We start from the raw sequence: 18,380 nt of genomic DNA on the forward strand, positions 1-18,380 counted from the left end.
AGTAGACCCAATGTGTACTCATATCCTGGGGGTCTGCTAAGGTTTGATTACATACAGCACTGGTTTACAATGATTCTTCTCTCTGTCAGTTTCCTAATTAAACATTTTGAAATTGGAGTAATATTTTTTTCCTAGGTTATTTAGTTGGCAGGTCTGTATACTGGACTGGTGGCATTTGCCTTCCACTAAACCTCGCCAGCACAGGCATGAACATACAGGTGAGGCGAGACGTGCGTGCATTCGTGCTACGGAGCACACATAGGGGCAGGAGTACAGCCGCAACAAGGTTCAGTAAAGTAAAGACTACTGCAGTCATTTGCACTGAACGAAAGGTCATGTGTTGAATACCAGGCAAGCTTTGGCCTTCCAGTCACCTGTGGTTGATAAAAAGGCTACCATTAAATTGTGTAACAGTAACACCTGTTATTTACATCGCTTGGAAGCGCCAAATGCGTGGGAACTCGAGTCTGAGCGAATTCCAGAGGCTGCTGAGTGACGCCGAATATTCGCAGTGCTTCGTTGTGAGGCATTGGTGTCCCTGCAATGTTGTTTCATGAGAGTAGTATAATGTGGAAAATGAGAATTCACGTAATTTTGTCACTATGCTGTAGTTTCCCCATGCATGATTAATATAACCCCTTGCTGGGAAGGTGGTAACACTGCCTGTAGTCACACATTTGTCAAGTGTCATTTGTTAGGCTGTTTGTACCTAAGGACTCCTCCAGTTCACTGTAAGTGCTGTTCATCACATAAAAGCCTGTCCTATTGGCTTTGCCAATGCTGTAAAAATTAGGAGATATGCGCTTAAGAATTAAATGTGACAAACGGCGCTATGGCTGAGTGTACTTTCAAAGGGAATAGAGTACTTTGTGCATTCTTATGAAAGCACATTTTTTGCAGTTTTATGTAGCGCGAACTCGACTCAAAGGTATCAGAGCACTGTACATGAGCACCAGTTGCATTACAGATGGACAAATTAATTTTTAGGCTTGGGGAGATTAAGTGATTTGCCCATAATCACAGGATGTTTGAGACTCCCGCCAGACTCAACCTTGTTCCCATCTTCAAAGTCAGCCGCTCTAGCCGTTAAGCCACATGCTCTCTTGGAAGGAAGAAAGTTACACAAAACTGCTGATAGCATGAGGCGAGGAATACTTTTTAAAGTATATTTTAAAGAATTGTTGCCAATACATTTTACAGACAGCTGTGGAACAAAGATGTGCGTTATTTCCCTTAGGAGTAACGTCCCCAACTGTGCACTCCTTAAATGTGCTTCAACTGTTTACAATAAGTTTCAATAAAGTTTCATACAAATTTGTTTGATGGTTTCTTCTTTTTATTTCATATTATTAATTTCTTTTCTCAATTTAGAATAGTTTTATACTATTGCATTCATAGTATAACATTAATTCCGCCCAATGCATTTCGGGCTTTGCCCTTCTTCAGGGAACTTTTTTTTTTTTTTTTAAATATTTTTTTATTGACAACACAAATAGTACAAAAACCGAAGATTAGCACATAGTACTAACATATACATTTGATAACAAATAGGCCATACACATAAACAAATAAAGGCGTAAAAAAGTAAAAAGGGTTAAAGAAAAGTTCCCCAAATTTTATCAAATTTTTTCATAGATTTCAATCCCCTCGTTTTAGCAATGGCACGCTCCATAGTGTAAATTTCATTAATCAAAAACCACCATTCCAAAATATGTGGGGGTTTCTGGGAGATCCATGCCCTAGCAATGGTCAGTCGAGCACAAGAAAATAGTACAGTTAATAAATCTCTGTGTGGGCCATTTATAGATTGTACATCTAATAATACCGATAACGGCGAGGGAGAACCAAATATGATTTGTTTTTGCGATAAGATATTTTCGAATCCAGTCCAGAACTCGTGCAAGACTGGACATGAAAAAAATATATGAGTAATATCAGCCGCCACTAGATCACATTTGGGGCACTTAGAGCGTGGGCTTGATGAAGAGTTTTGAGACCAATTAGAAATTCTGAACGGCGTATAATATAAAAAGCAAATGGTTTTGTATAGCTGAATCCTCAGACTCGAAGATTGTACCACTTTGTTAATATTGCAGAGTGACGCCGAGATTTTAGTAGCGGTGATATTAATCCCTAGTCTAGATGTCCATTTCAGAGCAATTTTTGGACCGTTGTCCTCTTTGAAATTATTTAAACATTTGTACCCCTTGCTAATTAATGATTTCTGATTCTACAAATAAAAGCACGTCCATAAATCTGAGTCCGAAATTTGAATGATTTCCATCTTACAAATCAAGTAGTCTCTAATTTGCATATATTTGAATCGCATAGATTCAGTTAAATTAAAGAAAAGTTTAAGTGTTGTAAAATTGAAAAATCCCTGATTTCCACAAAGATCCCCCAAAAAATTAATTCCTAGATTGGCCCAGACGGTCCCAAGTCCATCATTAAATATTCCTGGTAGCCCAGGATTGCCCCACAAAGAAAGCTTTGAGTGAAAAAAAGAAGTCTTACATGTAATTAATAAAGATTTCCAAATAGCAACTGCCTCTCTCGCAGTCTTAAACTTAACCCTCTTGAAATAATTAGGGTCATTTACTCTTGCAAGAAATCGGTTAGAATCATTGCCTAACATAAATTGGTGGTAATAGTATTGACTATTAGGATAGAATAAACTACGAAGACGGCCAAAAAAAGTTGCCAGAAAATATAATTTGAATTCAGGGAAGTTTAAGCCGCCTTTGTCGGTTGGTAATTTAAGCAGAGCAAGCGATCTTCTCGCTTTCTTGTACCCCCAAATATAGCTGCTTCAAATCCCGTCTAATTTCTTAAAAAAAGAATTATTAACACGTAAGGGTATAGACCTAAATAAATACAGAAATTTTGGCAAAATCTTCATTTTAATTAAGTTAATCCGGCCTATAAGACTTAAAGGTATTTTATGCCATTTTTTAAATAGGCCAGCTACTTCTTTCAATAAGGCATCATAGTTGTGGGTGTTTATGTTGCTTATTTTAGCTGATATCTTGACACCTAAATATGTCGCCACCCGACAAGTACCTTGGACAAAAGTCAATGGTTTGTAGTTTAGTATGACCTGTGTTTTACTTAAATTTAATTTGTATCCTGAGATTAAACCAAAAGCATTAGATTCCTTAATTATCGTTATAAGAGCTTTTTCTACATCAGTGGAGTATATGGCAATGTCATCGGCGTAGGCAGTGATTTTCAAAGAGTTAGAGCCGGATTCCAGTGGGATAATATGAGGTTGAGTTAGTAATGAATTTATAAACGGTTCCATGGAAAGTGCGAAGAGCAGGGGTGAAAGCGGGCACCCCTGCCGCGTGCCCCTAAGTATTTTAAAACCTGGGGAAATCATGCCTGAATAACTAATTTTAGCCGTTGGGGAATCATATAGGGCCGGTATCCATCTTAGATATTGACCATTGAAGCCGTACGCCCTCATTACGGCCCAGAGGTAATCCCACCCGACTCGGTCGAATGCCTTTTCAGCATCTAAAAGTATTCTACCGAGTCGGGTGGAATTGACCGTTGCTACGTCAAAAGCGGTGATTGCCATATTAACATGGGCGGTAGTGTCCCGGCCGGTAATAAATCCATGTTGTTGTGGATTGACCAGCTCCGGCATATAGGGAGCCAATCGAAGTGCAAGAATTTTGGTAAATATTTTAGCGTCTACATTGATTAATGAAATAGGCCTGTAGGAGCCACATTCCTAAGCAGGTTTGTTTTTTTTCAGAAAAAATACTATTTTAGCAGAATTCCAAGAGTTTGGAGCCTTCCCTGTTTGATCAATCGAGTTAATTACTGAGCAAAAAAGGGGAAGTATTTCATCCATACAAATTTTATAAAATTCTATAGGAAGTGTGTCTTCTCCTGCAGCTTTGCCGGACGGGAGAGAAGTAATAGCCGTTCTGATTTCGGTAATGGTGACCTCCTCCCCTAATTGCCTGTTATGTTCAATTCCTATATTATTGGTAACATTGTTACCGAGGTATGTTTGAATATTATGTAAGGTAGGGTTGTTTTCCGGAGTATATAAATGACTATAATATTTAACAAATAGTTCAATTATATCTGTAGTTTGATCATAAATCATATTATTGGGTCCCTTGATAAATTTAATTATTGTATTGGCTCTGTCATCCGCGATTTTATAGGCCAAGATCTTACCGATTTTATCGCCACTCTTGTATTGAGAGATTTTAAATTTATGTAATTTTACACTGGTTCGTTCTCTAAGAATATTTTTAGAAGCAGAGCGAAGACTGATTAACTCTAGTCCTAATTTATCCGCATCTAATGAGTCTTGTGTAAGAGCGTCTGCTAGCTGATTTTCTAGTAGCTGGATTTTAGTAATAATAGCCTTATCCTCTTTACGAAGTTTGGAGTTTTGTGTGAAGATAAATTGTTGAGTAAACCCTCTTATACTGGCCTTACACGCGTCCCATACAGGGGACTTACATTCTGAAAGTACAAGAGAGGTATAATTTGCATGATGTTTACAAGACTCAATTCACAATTGTTATCTACTCGAAATTTCAAAAAACTTTAAAGAAGTAGATGAACGGAAGCCCGTTTTAGGTTTACAAACCTGGCAGTGAAACATATCTTATACTGTGGTACATTTAATTAAATTTAAAAAATGTAAAAACGTAATGCTTCTAAACAGTACAAATGAAAAATTAATTATCGTCTGAAACGTGTTTATATTTAATTTAAAAAATGGGGGGGGGGATAACTGTTCTTTCCAACCGTTTGTTTATGGCGTGGTGCGTGATATTTATAAACAATAGTACAGGTGAGAAAGACACTTGTGCTTTAGCTGGCTGTAGGTAGCATTGATGAAAGTTGGTGCGGGAAAGTGTAAAAGTCTGACCTTACTTTAAGCGCCGGTATCACGTCTTTTTAAAAAAGAAGTATCTAAAAGACGCCTGAGTGCAAAAACCTGGTATTGAATGCTATTTTGTTTTCGCTAAGAAATTGGACGGACGATTAAAGTTTAACGCTCACCTTCGGACGACGATTACGTGCTGGTACCGGAAGTGATACTTCGTGTGTTTGTGCGTGTCTGACGTGAATCGGCCGTAAATACTAATTCGCGAATCAGGTGTTGCCCGACAGTAAAAAAGTACTACCTATTTCCTACAACGTAAGTGAAGAAAACAGACTGCGGATACGAACGTAAATAGAGATAAATAAATAATATAAGTGTTTTTAATTGCTGCATTTAATTTTGCCGATTCATATTATCACCAAAAAAACTGAAAAATAAGGAGTACTGCGACTGCGATGCAGTGTGTAAAAGGACAGACTACTCCGTTTTACGTTTATGTGTTCAAAAATATCAAAAAAGATTGCCTGCTCATAAGATTAAAATAGTGAATTGTGGGAGTGATGAAATGTCAAAGATAAGTGAAAGATATGAATCTTTTGGTTAATGTATAAAAGCACGGGTCGTGTAAACGATCCATATGATCGTATGTTCAAGGGGGGGCGGTACAAAGAAACAGATAAAAGAATGTGAATTGTTCTATTCACCCTACTTTGAATTTATCTGACTGTGTTTCCTCAATACAATAGGATAATTATGAATTTCAGAACTACATGATTTCAGAAGTAATGAGAAAAAATTGATCAAAAAATTGTTTTGCACAGTACTTCTGGTGTGATCATGTTACAACATTGGCATATATTAATAGTGGTTATCGAAAATTATAAGAAACATCCAAAGTCTAAACGTTCATTCATGCCTTTCGGTTGAAGAGTCGATAGATGATTTATCCAAAAAGTTTCTCTTCTTAGGAGGTACTGCTGATTATCCCGACCAGGTAATGTTGGCACGATTTCTAAAATGCAAAAGCGTAGTTGACTTGGATTGTGGTTGAACAAATTGAAATGTACTGCCACTATGGATTTAGTATTGTTGAGTCGGATATTACTCTTATGTTCGATTATCCGTGTTTTGATTTTCCTTTGCGTTTTTCCCACATATGCTGTTCCACATGGGCATTTCAACATGTAAATTAAGTTGGTACTATCACAAGTTCCTGTTACTTTGAGTTTTACAAGAGTACCCCTTGTTGGGTGACTTATTTGATTTCCTTTGATTATTGCGTTGTAGTTGCCGCAATTGTGGCACGGTAAGGTACCGCGATAAGGTTAAAGAGATATAAATGTATCTTCTTTTTCTTTTAGTAACTCTATGATGTTGTTGGTGCGTAAATACGCAAATCTGGGGTTTAATGAAAAGATTCCCTTGAAATCTTCTTCCAATGTGAGTAGTGGCCAATGTTTTAGGATGGATTTTTTGATCCTTTGACTTCCGCTGGTGTATTTTGAAACGAAAACGGACCTTTGTTCATCACTTTTGGGTTTTGATGCGAGTAGTACATTTCTTTCCAATTTTTGAACTCTTTCCATGGCATATGTTAATATAGGTTCAGGATATCCTCTCTGTTTGAATTTATTGAGGGTAATTACTTTGTGCTTGTTGTAGATGTCTTCTGTGGAAGCAATTTGTTTGATTTGGAGCAACTGTGAAAATGGTAAATGTTTTTGGAGTGACGGTTGATGGAAACTATAAAAGTGTAATAAATTGTTTCTGTCTGTGGGTTTGTTGTAGATACTGGTTTGTAATGTACCGTCAACGTTGGTAACTAATACGTGAAAAAAGGATATTTGGTGATGGCTAATGTTGGATGTGAATGAAATTCTGTCATTGACTTGATTCAAATTTTGGATGACGGTGTTAAGAGTGCTCTCCAGAGTAAAAAAATGTCATCGATGTATCTTTTATACAAGATCAAATTTTTTTGCCATTCTGGTTGTTGTAGTATATTGTCCAATTCAAATCGATACATGAAGATGTTGGCGTAGCTAGGTGCAGCACAGTTTCCCATAGATGTACCAGATGATTGTACATAAAATAAGTTGTTCCATTGAAAGTAGCTGTGGTAAAGAGTGAAATGCAATAACTCCATCGAAAACACTTTGAGATCTTCATCTTTATTACTTGACATCAGAAAACTTTCTACAGCTTTGGTGCCAACCAGACCCAAAAAGAATTGGCAGTTCACCGTGGCTCATGTTGCTCTTAAGGGAGGGTTTGAATGTGAAGATTTCACATATGTCAAGAAAACACATTTTTCTTCAGTGCTGAAAATAGGAGCAAATTTACCCCAGGAACCCATAATTTGAGGCCGATGGCATAAGGGAGCACAGTGATGAGGAAGGAGTCCAGAAGACCAGCATGATGAGAACCAGAGTGAATTACAGTCACCATGTGCATTTTCTTTTTGACATATTCTGTCCCCAATTAACAACGGAAAAATGTGATTTGCAAGCTCTTCTGGCTTTCTTCCTTGGTATTTAACAGACAGTATTTTAAGCTAGCTTGGGATGTAAAGGCATTTGCTGCGGACGTCAATGTGCATCAACCAGGATTCAGAATGTGATGCTGGTGAGATAACTCTGGTAATTAATGCATTTGCTGGGGAGATCACTGTGCACTCGCTGGTGACAGGCCTATATCATCATAAAATAGCTCAGAGGGTTAATGTTCCTTTTGCAGAGCTATATGTTTAAGCCACTTATTGTAATGTTTTTTAGGTAGTTTGGCGGGCTAATGATTTTCTTAAAGAGGTCCTTGTGTAAACTGCAAGTTTAATAAAGTCTTAATAAAATCACCCAGTCATGTTCTCACTTTAAAGGGTCCATGTAGCCTGCGAAGGCATACGTTTTAGCTCAGAATTTTGCACCAGCGCAGTATCTCCTCGGCATCACTCAACACCACTGCAGCATCCCCACAGCACCACCCCAGCATCCACAAAGCACCATCTCAGCATCAGCACAGCACCACTTCCACCTCAGTGCACCACAACCAGTGAAGCACCAACTCAGCACCAGGGCAGCTCTACCATAGAATCAGCACAGCATCACCTCAGCACCAGAGGCTAGAACTGTTGGCTATGCCAATGCTTGTTTATACTGGATGTGGTGTATCACTTTCTTAGACGTTTTAGCACTGGATCAGGGTTTTTTGTTTCCCTTGAAGTCTTTTGCGTGCATTTGCCTACCATTATCTTCCATTTGATTTGAATCTGTGCCTCTCTTCCTTGATTAATTCAATTGTTGGGATGGCCACCTGTACTCCAGAATGTCTCTAAAATTAGAGTTATTTCAAGACTTCATATCTTCAGGTATACGAATGTTCCAGACCTAGAAATGTTAAACTTAATAATTCTGATGATTATAGTCCTGGTTACCATCAATTGAATGAGCTGCGCTAAAGCACTGTATCACAATTGATTGTAGAAAGAAAACTGGACTTGAATTTGAGCTGTCCTTGGCTCACTTCATTACAATTAACACGTACAGTGCAGTAAAATGTTCACCTATGATGGCCATTGTATTCATTTATAACATTGACACAAATTGACAGCAATGGTTTGTAAACCAAACTTCAAAATACCCAAAATACTATAAGGAACACTTTGATACATTTTTAATGGCACAGTAAGCTCCAGCACCTATGAATTCCATTGAAAAGCATTAAAAGAAGGAATGGATTTTATCAGGTTAGTTTAAGTAGTGGGCAACAAATATAATATCCAAGTTACCATAAACAACATTCTTGCCAATCAAAATGCTAAACATCATTGCAAAACGAAACTGGTCTTCCATTTCATTGATCTTGCATCACCAACAATTCTCTAAGAAATAAAACCCTCAGTTAACCCCCCTTGGGATGAACCTAACAAACTATTTCTTGTCACAGTCCCAGTCTACTTACATATGTGATAGGTCTTCCACTGTACATAAAATAAACACAGGAGCAGAGCCTGAGGATCACAGAATTTCTACCCAGTGTCCAATTTTCCCATCCTTGCAAAAGTCCTGGAAGACTGTATCAAGGTGGAACTCAGAGGTACCTCAGTTGAAATTGACCTTCTTGAGAAGCTACAATTTAGCTTCATTTCAGGAGAAAGAGCTATTCTAAAAATATTTGGTGCTGCACATCACATTTTAGACAAGGGTCAATTCTCCCTCCTTACCCTACTGGTTCAGTTCACTTCTTGACCCAGTAGGTTTCTCCATTGTACTTGAAATTCTCACGGTTAGATTGGAGATGAGGGGTGCAGTCCTCAGTTAGTTCTCATCATACCTCGAGGACAAGTGTCAGTTTGTAAAACTGGCCAGATTTCTCTCCCAGGTTCCAATATATCTCTCGCTTTCGTCAGTCACTATATGGAGTTTGTGCCTGCCACTTAAACACTAAAACATCATTTTCCACTTTTACACTGAGAAATAGCTCTGTCCCATTAAAACTGCGGCTCAAACTCTACCTGACATCCAGTTCTGGGGAACAATACACCATCTGAAACTCAGCCTGCTTAAACAGAGTTTCTTCTGATTTATCTGCCATAGTGCACTGTCACAGTTCAGTACTGGCCAGCATTCGATTGTGGACTGCACCAAATCACCAGGCGGATTCCTGGGCAGAAATCTGAATCTGTAATCAGACATCAACTCTGACTAAAGAGGCCAAATATCAGCTCAGACATCTGTGAGGTATCCAACACTTGTCCAAGAGAATTACTTTACACAACGGATTCAAACTCTTGTGCTATCAAAATTGGACTATACATACTTACTACATTAAGGAATGTCTAAACTCCACATAGATTACTTGAGAGCAGCATTACATGCAGCGCCCAGGCTTGCCACTGGCGCATAAAGGTGTGATCATATCTCTTCAATACTGATCTCACTGAGATGGCTGTCCATTTAGGCAACAATTATCTATAGGTTACCCTGCATTACCCATAAGACACTCCACTCTACTTCCAAACCTATCTCGGCCAGAAACTATCCATCTCAGGTGGCATCGACAACTTAAGAGTGCAGACTCTCTAATTATTGAAGTTCCATTTTTTATATTGTCAGCTACTGTAAAGCAAACTGTTACAATAAAGTATCGATACTCATAGGTTATAAAGAAGTAGGTTTATTAGCTTAGACGTAGGCTACAAATAAAGCCCCACGTGGAGCAGCATCCTGCTACTCAGCCCTTCTCATTCCAACTGTCCACTCGTCCAAGCACAAACCCTCAACATTCCAACCATCCAATGGCATCGTTCACTGGCTGAGCAGCAGGAAACATCAAGACTGTGGGGAGAATGTATAAGATAGCAAGAGGCCACAACACATCTCCTCCCTTATGAAAACAATAGAAAATTCAGCAGAACGAAAGACGGCAAAACACCTCTTCCCCACTCACCAAACGTCCTACAAACTGTCTGAGCAGCAGGGAGCATTAAGACTGGGGGGGGGGGGGGAGCATGCATAAGACAGCAAGAGGACACAACACAATCCGTGTCTGGAAGTGGCACCAGAGTCTGGAATCCCAGCTGATGAGCCATCAGAAATGTATCCACTTATGATAATTATTAAAAATAAATAAAATGCTTGCTGCTGGCAGCTTATCCCATGAGGTTCCGGTATTAGTGCCAGATATGCAGTTGTGTACATCTCTATTCTGTGATTAAGATTTATTGTTTCCCGCATTATTTGACTCTATTTTTTATAATGTTAATAGTATGCCCTCTGTTTTCAATGTTTCTACCTGGTTTTACATATTGGTGATAGTAAGGTACTCACATTATGTGACAATACTGTTTATTTACTACGTTATGCTACGCACCCACATATGTGACCCGTAAGCCTTTTTGTATTGTTAATATTGGGTTCGCATATTTTTTGCTTTTTTTGCTCTTTTTACATATGTAATTTCTCTCTTGCAACTGGTAGCTGCTTCGTAAGTGTGTGGTCACCGTTTGGAGTTAGTCTGTGCTAAATAAAACTTCTATTAAATAAGTGAATAAATCAATTAACTCTCAAAGGAGATATTCTCATTTCCAATTTTCCCTATCTCTGATACGCCTGCGACATAGTTTGCAATTTAGCTTGTGGAGAACACCAGAAGTTCTGGAAGAGGATGTGGCATAACAGCCGGAGCTGCCGACTTCGGAGCTTGGGAGCCAGATTCGGGTCACAGCGTCGGTTTAACACCCAGTGATTCTGGGCAAATAATCACGTAATCCCCCCGTACCTGCAAGAAAATTAATGTGTTCTTGTGTAATATAATTGGTGCTCATGTAAAGCGCTCCAGCACCTGCAGGTCGAGTTCACGCTTTAATAAACTGCAGCTAAAAGATGGTTATCTCTACCAGGAAAATGAGATATTTTTTTTTTTGCCTTATTGCTACGCTGAGTGGCTGATTGTATGGTAGTTTAACAATATTTAGTCTAAAGAATTTCCAGTTTGACGGTCCTTTTACCATTTCATTGTTTTAAAGCATCTGAGCAATGAAGCAATCCCTGCAGGTTTTCCTGAAGTACCCGCAAGAAGTGAGGTGCCCGGTGCTCCAGACAGCGGACATGTCTCGGAAGGGTCTAACTCACACCTGCAGGTACGTGCAGACTGGTGAAGGTTCAGGGTAAACAGTTCTCGAAGATAATCATGAATTACAGTTATACCATATCCATGTCTTGTCACTGCAGTAAAACCACATTAATTGAGACTAACTTTGGTTAAGCTGTTTTACCTTTTACAAAGCTGCAATTCTAAGCTGACTTCGTTTATAGGTTCCTTAGTGAGATATCCTTAGTAGCAACTGGTAATTATTGTGTTGTGAGTTAACTATGGTTAGGTGTATTCACCGTCTAGAGTGATGCTTTCAGCATTCAAGTGAAGCTGTAACCCATAAAGGAAGCACATATATGTGATTGTGTGATGCTATCAATGGTGACATGTGAACAGCACCAGAATATCTAGCTTTTGTTTTCTATGCTAAATTAAGGACTTTTGATTGACATTTGAAGATTTATTTTGCATAATAGAATTAAGAATAATGGAAGGTGAATGGAATGTATTTTTTTCTTAGCCACATTTCTCATACATATAATTTTGGAAACATAAGTGAAGGGAGTCAGATGTTGTAAATGGGCCCGCAAAGTTTTTCCCCATTCATTTTCCTTTAGGGTTCTTAGATACGAAGAAACATTGACAAAGTCCATGGATCTTAACTTTCTAGAGCGAGTCCTAAGCTATTGGTTTGCTAATCCTTACTTGTAAAGCATTGCTAAAAAAAAGGTAAAATAAAAATACATTTTAGATTACTAGAGGAATGGTATTTATCCCATGGAGGAGTACGTTAGACAATCCCTAAAGAACATTACATGTGATTGATAAGGCCTAGGCACAGAGCCCATAAGAATGGTCTACTAATATATGTTGATGCTGAAAAGCGTTTGACAGGGTACACTGCTTATTTTTGTGGAAGACACTTTAAACCTATGGATTCGGATCTAAATAAACTGCATGGATCACTAGCAACTATGAGAGCTCAATGGATAGGGGTTTTTTGTTAATGGTATAGTCTTGAACTCATTTGGTATTGAAAGGGATGAGACAGGGCTGACCACTGCTTCCCTCTTGTTTGCTTTATATATGGAACCACTGGTGGGCATGGGCAGAGCTAACCAAGAAATAAAAAGAATAGCTATAGGCAAGGGTGACCCAATAATTTATCTCTAAGCAGATGATGTACTATTGATGATAGCTGAACCAATGTATTTGATCCCACCCCTCCTGGAAGGGCTGGATAGATTTAGATGGTGTAAGACCTGTCAGACTTAGGGTGCTCTTCCCCCAAACCTTCTGCCTCACCTCCTCTATTTTGTTGAACCTATTTATGTTGGCCGTAGAACTCTGGACACTTAACCACAGCTAACCAGTGCTAAAGTGCATGTGTTCTCTCTCATAAAACCTGGTAGAATTGGCTTATACCTAATTGGTGTATTTAATCTACTTGTAAGTCCCTAGTAAGGTGGCACTACATCTGCCCAAGGCCTGTAAATTAAATGGTACTAGTGGGTCTGCAGCTGTGATTGTGCCACCCATTTAAGTAGCTCTTTAAACATATCTCAGGACTGCCATTGCAGCCTGTGTGTCCAATTTTAAACTGCCATGTCGACCAGGCAAAGTAAACCCTTTGCCAGGTCCAAACCTTCCTTTTTAATACATATAAGTCACCACTAAGGTAGGCCCTGGACAGACCCATAGACAGGGTGCAGTGTATTTGAAAAGTTGGACATATCCTTTTAAGTTTTACATGTCCTGGTGCTGAAAAACTCTTACATTCTTTTTTCATTACTGCAAGGCCTTTCTCTCCATAGGATAAAATTCGAGTTGCCTTATTACATTTTATAAGTGCAATCTCCCAATGAAAGAGATGAGCAGGTCATGCTACTTCTCTCCGCCAAACACATGCCGCAAATGACCCCGCAACAGGAACTGCATATATGAGGATGGGAATCCCTACATGAAGAAATTCCTGTGTTGACAAATAGGCACAGTCTTAAATAACAACAGCGCTTGAACACTGCAAGCGAACAAACGGAGAAAGGTTCCACATTGGGCACAGTCCACTCACATAAACATTTGACAAGCCCTGAACAAGGCCAGCAATCATTTATTAGGCCCAACAAAAAGCTCGAAACGCGTCAGCGTATAAATTCAAGTGGCCAGGAGTCAGGGCCGGACTGACTACCGAGCGTTTTGGAATTCTGCCGAGCAGGGGGCTGATTTCACTGCGGTGGGGGCTGATTTCGTTCATGGAGACCTGCGTGCACTTCGAAATAATTAAAGCAAAACGAATTTCGTTCAGTACACGCAGGTCCCCATCAACGAAATCAGCCCCCAGCTCAGCAGCATTCCAAAACACCCGGTAGTCAGTCCGGCCCTTCCAGGAGCCATTCTACCATCAAGAAAGAAATAATGTATTTATAAAACAGGCGAGCAGAGTATTCATACCTCCATGACCTTATAAAGGATCTCTGACCACAAAAGAGCCAGGTAGTACCGTGTGGACTGTATGATTGAGGGAAAAATATGTCCCCAATGTCTTAATAATATATAACCATTTTCATTATCACATTGTAGGACACCCTTTTCACATATGCACTAGTTATGACCTTAGATGACACACAAGGATAAATGTAATGAGTCAATTTAATGTTTGGATATTTTATATATATATATATATATATGTTTTTATGGTGTTGAACATAGAAGGATTTATATGAATTGTATACAAATTGTTTGTGGCGCACCATTGAATGTATCACAGGTGGTACTTGAAAGATGATAATGGCATCATGTGATAAAAATACCCTATAACCAGACATGTCTTCTCTCTGTGGATGCATATTTTCATACTAATAACTGATACGAGGTAGCTGAGTGATTTAAAACAAAACTAAGGTCAAATAATACATAACATTCATAAGATGGCAATTTATGATATGAACAAGGAACGTATCTGTCTTTAAAGTAGTTTAGGATCAATGGTATGAAGGGGTACTCCAATATTGTTTAACCGTTTATTCATCCCAGCCCCCTAGGCGCAGAACTGGATCAATCCTCATTGTGATAGACACTTTTAGAAAGTTGGCATTTTCTTGCCTTAGCCATTTGAGGCCTGCAACCTATCCTGGGTCATATGACTCAGTGTAGCTGACAGTTGGGCTTTGTGTATTTATCCTAGACAGCCACACGCAATGGGAGCTTAGTTGTGAATGGATGGGCCAGCACTGGATGAGGGAGGAGCTGGGCACAGCCCTATTTATACTTGAATAGGCTGGGTCTGCCTCCACACAAAGGGCTGCATACCCCTTGTGGTTAGTCTGGAGCCAGGGCCAGGAAGGCAGGCCATCTGTGCACTTCAAAGGCATGCCTCTAGAAGCTTCTCCCCACTTCCAAGGCACAACTGTGTATAAAAGAAGGACCTCAGACACCAGCTGTTCAGTGCCCTTCTGAACCAGTGGATACACTGCCAGGAAGATGGACTGCTGTGCTGCTACAAGGACTGCCACCCTGCTGGACTGCTACTATGAAGGAACTGCTGCCCTGCTGTGCTGACCTGCTGCCTGCTGACCTTTTGCCTGGGGAATAAGAGCTGGGCTTGCAACTTCATCTTGACCCCACAACCCCAGAGTGACTCAAAGGGCTAGTCTGCTGGCCTCCAGATCTGTGCCTCAGGTACATAAAAGGCTCCCCAACAGCTCCTGGACCAGCCTTCGGCAAGGTCCTGACCTCCAAGTGGTGCCTCTTAGGTCTTGGACTCTTGGAGTGGCTGACGGACTCTTGTAATCACATTTTTGGCTCTTTGTGCAAATACGTTACACATTGCCTCTTAAGTTAAGCCTGATTGCTCTGTGCCAAGCTACCAGGGGATTGAGCACAGGTTAATGTAGGGTTGGATTCTGCCTTACTGTGACAAGGATTGTGGTTGCTGCTCGACCAGGGCTCACCCCCCAATCAACCAACAACCAAATTTCTAACAGACGGGCATTAGGTTTCATACTTAACTTACAGAAATTACAACTCTTGAACTTGTCTGTTCCGGCTTATTAGGTAAACACTATACAATTGGATTTCCTCTTATCCTGGGCTGGAAAGCATATTACATAACTAGGTGACACAATAGTCTCCTCTTCAGAGGAAACATCCTGTGTTCTTTATGTGGACCTCCTGCACTCCTGCCAATCGAAGCTGGAGAATAAGCAAAACAGAGGACCTGAATGTAATGCCGCAGTTATTATACCAGCCCTGCCTTGATTGTTATACCTGACCCAAACACTCCCTTTGCAACCACCCAAGGGAGTCCTAAGTTACTTCCAAAGCATATTGAACAACTTTATATTGGGAGGTTGTTCTGCTCGATTTTCCCGGCCTTCTTGTGAGGAAAAGATGATTAAATGTGACTTCAGTCTCTTACCATTCAAGTCTAAGGGTTAGAGTAGTGAATGGAGCCTATTTACTAGGCACTTCGACATGATCCTGTGCTCTTCCCCATAGATCAGGGCTTGCACACATAGCCTAGGGGATAGATTTGTTAGTATTAGGGATAACCTGTCCTGTAGTGAGGGTATTTCATGGAGCTGTGCTGAATTCAGGCCTGGTAGGCCTCAAACGGGAGAGACTCCATCTTTCTTTCTGCTCCGGCAGCTTGGGATGCTTCTAGGTCAAATGTAATGTTTTAGTTATGAGGTGTTATTCGCTTGGAGAGAACCGGTTCAGGCCGGCCCTTATCGAAGGATTGTATTTTTCTTCATGCCGAAGACACTACATCAGGCCGGCCGGCTGGGAACGTGTCCTTGGTACGGGGAGGTACAAGAATTTGGTGGGCGGCAGGTTACAGGCCGGAATTTTCCATGAGAAAACGCACCTCTATATTAGTGAAAGTCTGAGGCAGTTACAGGTTCAGTCCGTAGGCGGCATCTAGCCGTTAGCAGTAAAGCTACTACTTATTCCAGGGAAGACAGACGCCATCTTGAAGGCGGAGAAGAACCGAGAGACAGATGCTCTCCTAGCAGAATAGCCAGAGAGGAGAGAGTAGCCGATAAGGAAGAGGTCCCAGTGACTCGGAGAAGGGTGACTTCCAGGCGAGCCGAGGCACAGACGAGAAGGGAACCTAGATGACCACTGAGTGCAGGCTACATACTACTAAGGTGATGTCGACCCCTTTCTTATTAGAGTGTACAACTTAATCTTTCACTTTTCTTTGCAGGTTATGTGTTATATCGTAATGTTATGTGATCGTGTATGTAATGAGTAATAAAGTACCCAGTTTGTAGTGAACCAACATGTGCTGCGTGTTCTTGTATGAGAGGGTAGCCTATTTTTCTAGTCAGCTGCGGCTACATGAACAGATGGTAACCCTGATCAGGTAAGTGGTAACTGAATAAGGGAAAGAGGAGCCCCTCGAACCTGAGAACAGGCTATGCTCGAACTGGCAATCCTTGTGTGATCTGATGAATAGTGAGACTGATTCCCTTTTTGTATGTTATGGTGATCATAGGATGAACTGTCGTATGAGACTGCCGTCTGGGTAGAGAGGTCTGGATCCGTATGGGATCGCGAGGCCGCCACTTGTGATACTGTCGTATGGGCAGAGAGGTCTGGATCCGTATGGGATCGCGAGGCCGCCGATTGTGCTGAGACTGCCGTCTGGGTAGAGAGGTCTGGATCCGTATGGGATCGCGAGGCCGCCGATTGTGCTGAGACTGCCGTCTGGGTAGAGAGGTCTGGATCCGTATGGGATCGCGAGGCCGCCACTTGTGATACTGTCGTATGGGCAGAGAGGTCTGGATCCGTATGGGATCGCGAGGCCGCCACTTGTGATACTGTCGTATGGGCAGAGAGGTCTGGATTCGTATGGGATCGCGAGGCCGCCACTTGTGATACTGTCGTATGGGCAGAGAGGTCTGGATTCGTAGGGGATCGCGAGGCCGCCGATTGTGCTGAGACTGCCGTCTGGGTAGAGAGGTCTGGATCCGTATGGGATCGCGAGGCCGCCACTTGTGATACTGTCGTATGGGCAGAGAGGTCTGGATTCGTAGGGGATCGCGAGACCGCCGATTGTGCGGAGACTGCCGTCTGGGCAGAGAGGTCTGGATCCGTATGGGATCGCGAGGCCGCCACTTGTGATACTGTCGTATGGGCAGAGAGGTCTGGATTCGTATGGGATCGCGAGGCCGCCGATTGTGCTGAGACTGCCGTCTGGGTAGAGAGGTCTGGATCCGTATGGGATCCCGAGGCCGCCACTTGTGATACTGTCGTATGGGCAGAGAGGTCTGGATTCGTAGGGGGATCGCGAGGCCGCCGATTGTGCTGAGACTGCCGTCTGGGTAGAGAGGTCTGGATTCGTAGGGGATCGCGAGGCCGCTACTTGTGATACTGTCGTATGGGCAGAGAGGTCTGGATCCGTATGGGATCGCGAGGCCGCCGATTGTGCTGAGACTGCCGTCTGGGTAGAGAGGTCTGGATCCGTATGGGATCGCGAGGCCGCCACTTGTGATACTGTCGTATGGGCAGAGAGGTCTGGATCCGTATGGGATCGCGAGGCCGCCACTTGTGATACTGTCGTATGGGCAGAGAGGTCTGGATTCGTATGGGATCGCGAGGCCGCCACTTGTGATACTGTCGTATGGGCAGAGAGGTCTGGATCCGTATGGGATCGCGAGGCCGCCGATTATAAGAGGTCTTAGTATGTATAGTAGGAATTCCCTGTCCTTAGGTGGTAGATATATGTGGTTGCACTATTGTAAATAGGCCCTAGGGAGGGGGTAGCGTTCTGTCTGGGTTAGTGAGGCTCTGATGAGCGGGTTCTATCTGATCCGAAAACCCAAGCAGAACATTTGGCGTCACGAACCGTTTAAGAAACCTGTGTGCGTTGTGGTTGTATCGTGTTTGCTTTCGGCGCGTGCGTGGTTTCGTTTGTATATTATTT

The 18,380-nt window shown here is 41.5% G+C and overlaps 1 pseudogene across 1 annotated transcript in view; it reads left to right on the plus strand.

The window, feature by feature from the left end:
* Positions 1 to 18,380, plus strand: part of LOC146870525 (rho GTPase-activating protein 27-like) — a 1,164,614-nt pseudogene that overhangs the window by 95,457 nt on the left and 1,050,777 nt on the right. The window contains exon 3 of the transcript XR_014978312.1: positions 11,382 to 11,495. The product of XR_014978312.1 is annotated as a rho GTPase-activating protein 27-like (transcript). The remainder of the gene's footprint in view (positions 1 to 11,381; positions 11,496 to 18,380) is intronic.

Source organism: Triturus cristatus, chromosome 1_1 (assembly GCF_964204655.1).
Source record: "Triturus cristatus chromosome 1_1, aTriCri1.1, whole genome shotgun sequence".
Classification (NCBI taxonomy): Eukaryota; Metazoa; Chordata; class Amphibia; order Caudata; family Salamandridae; genus Triturus; species Triturus cristatus.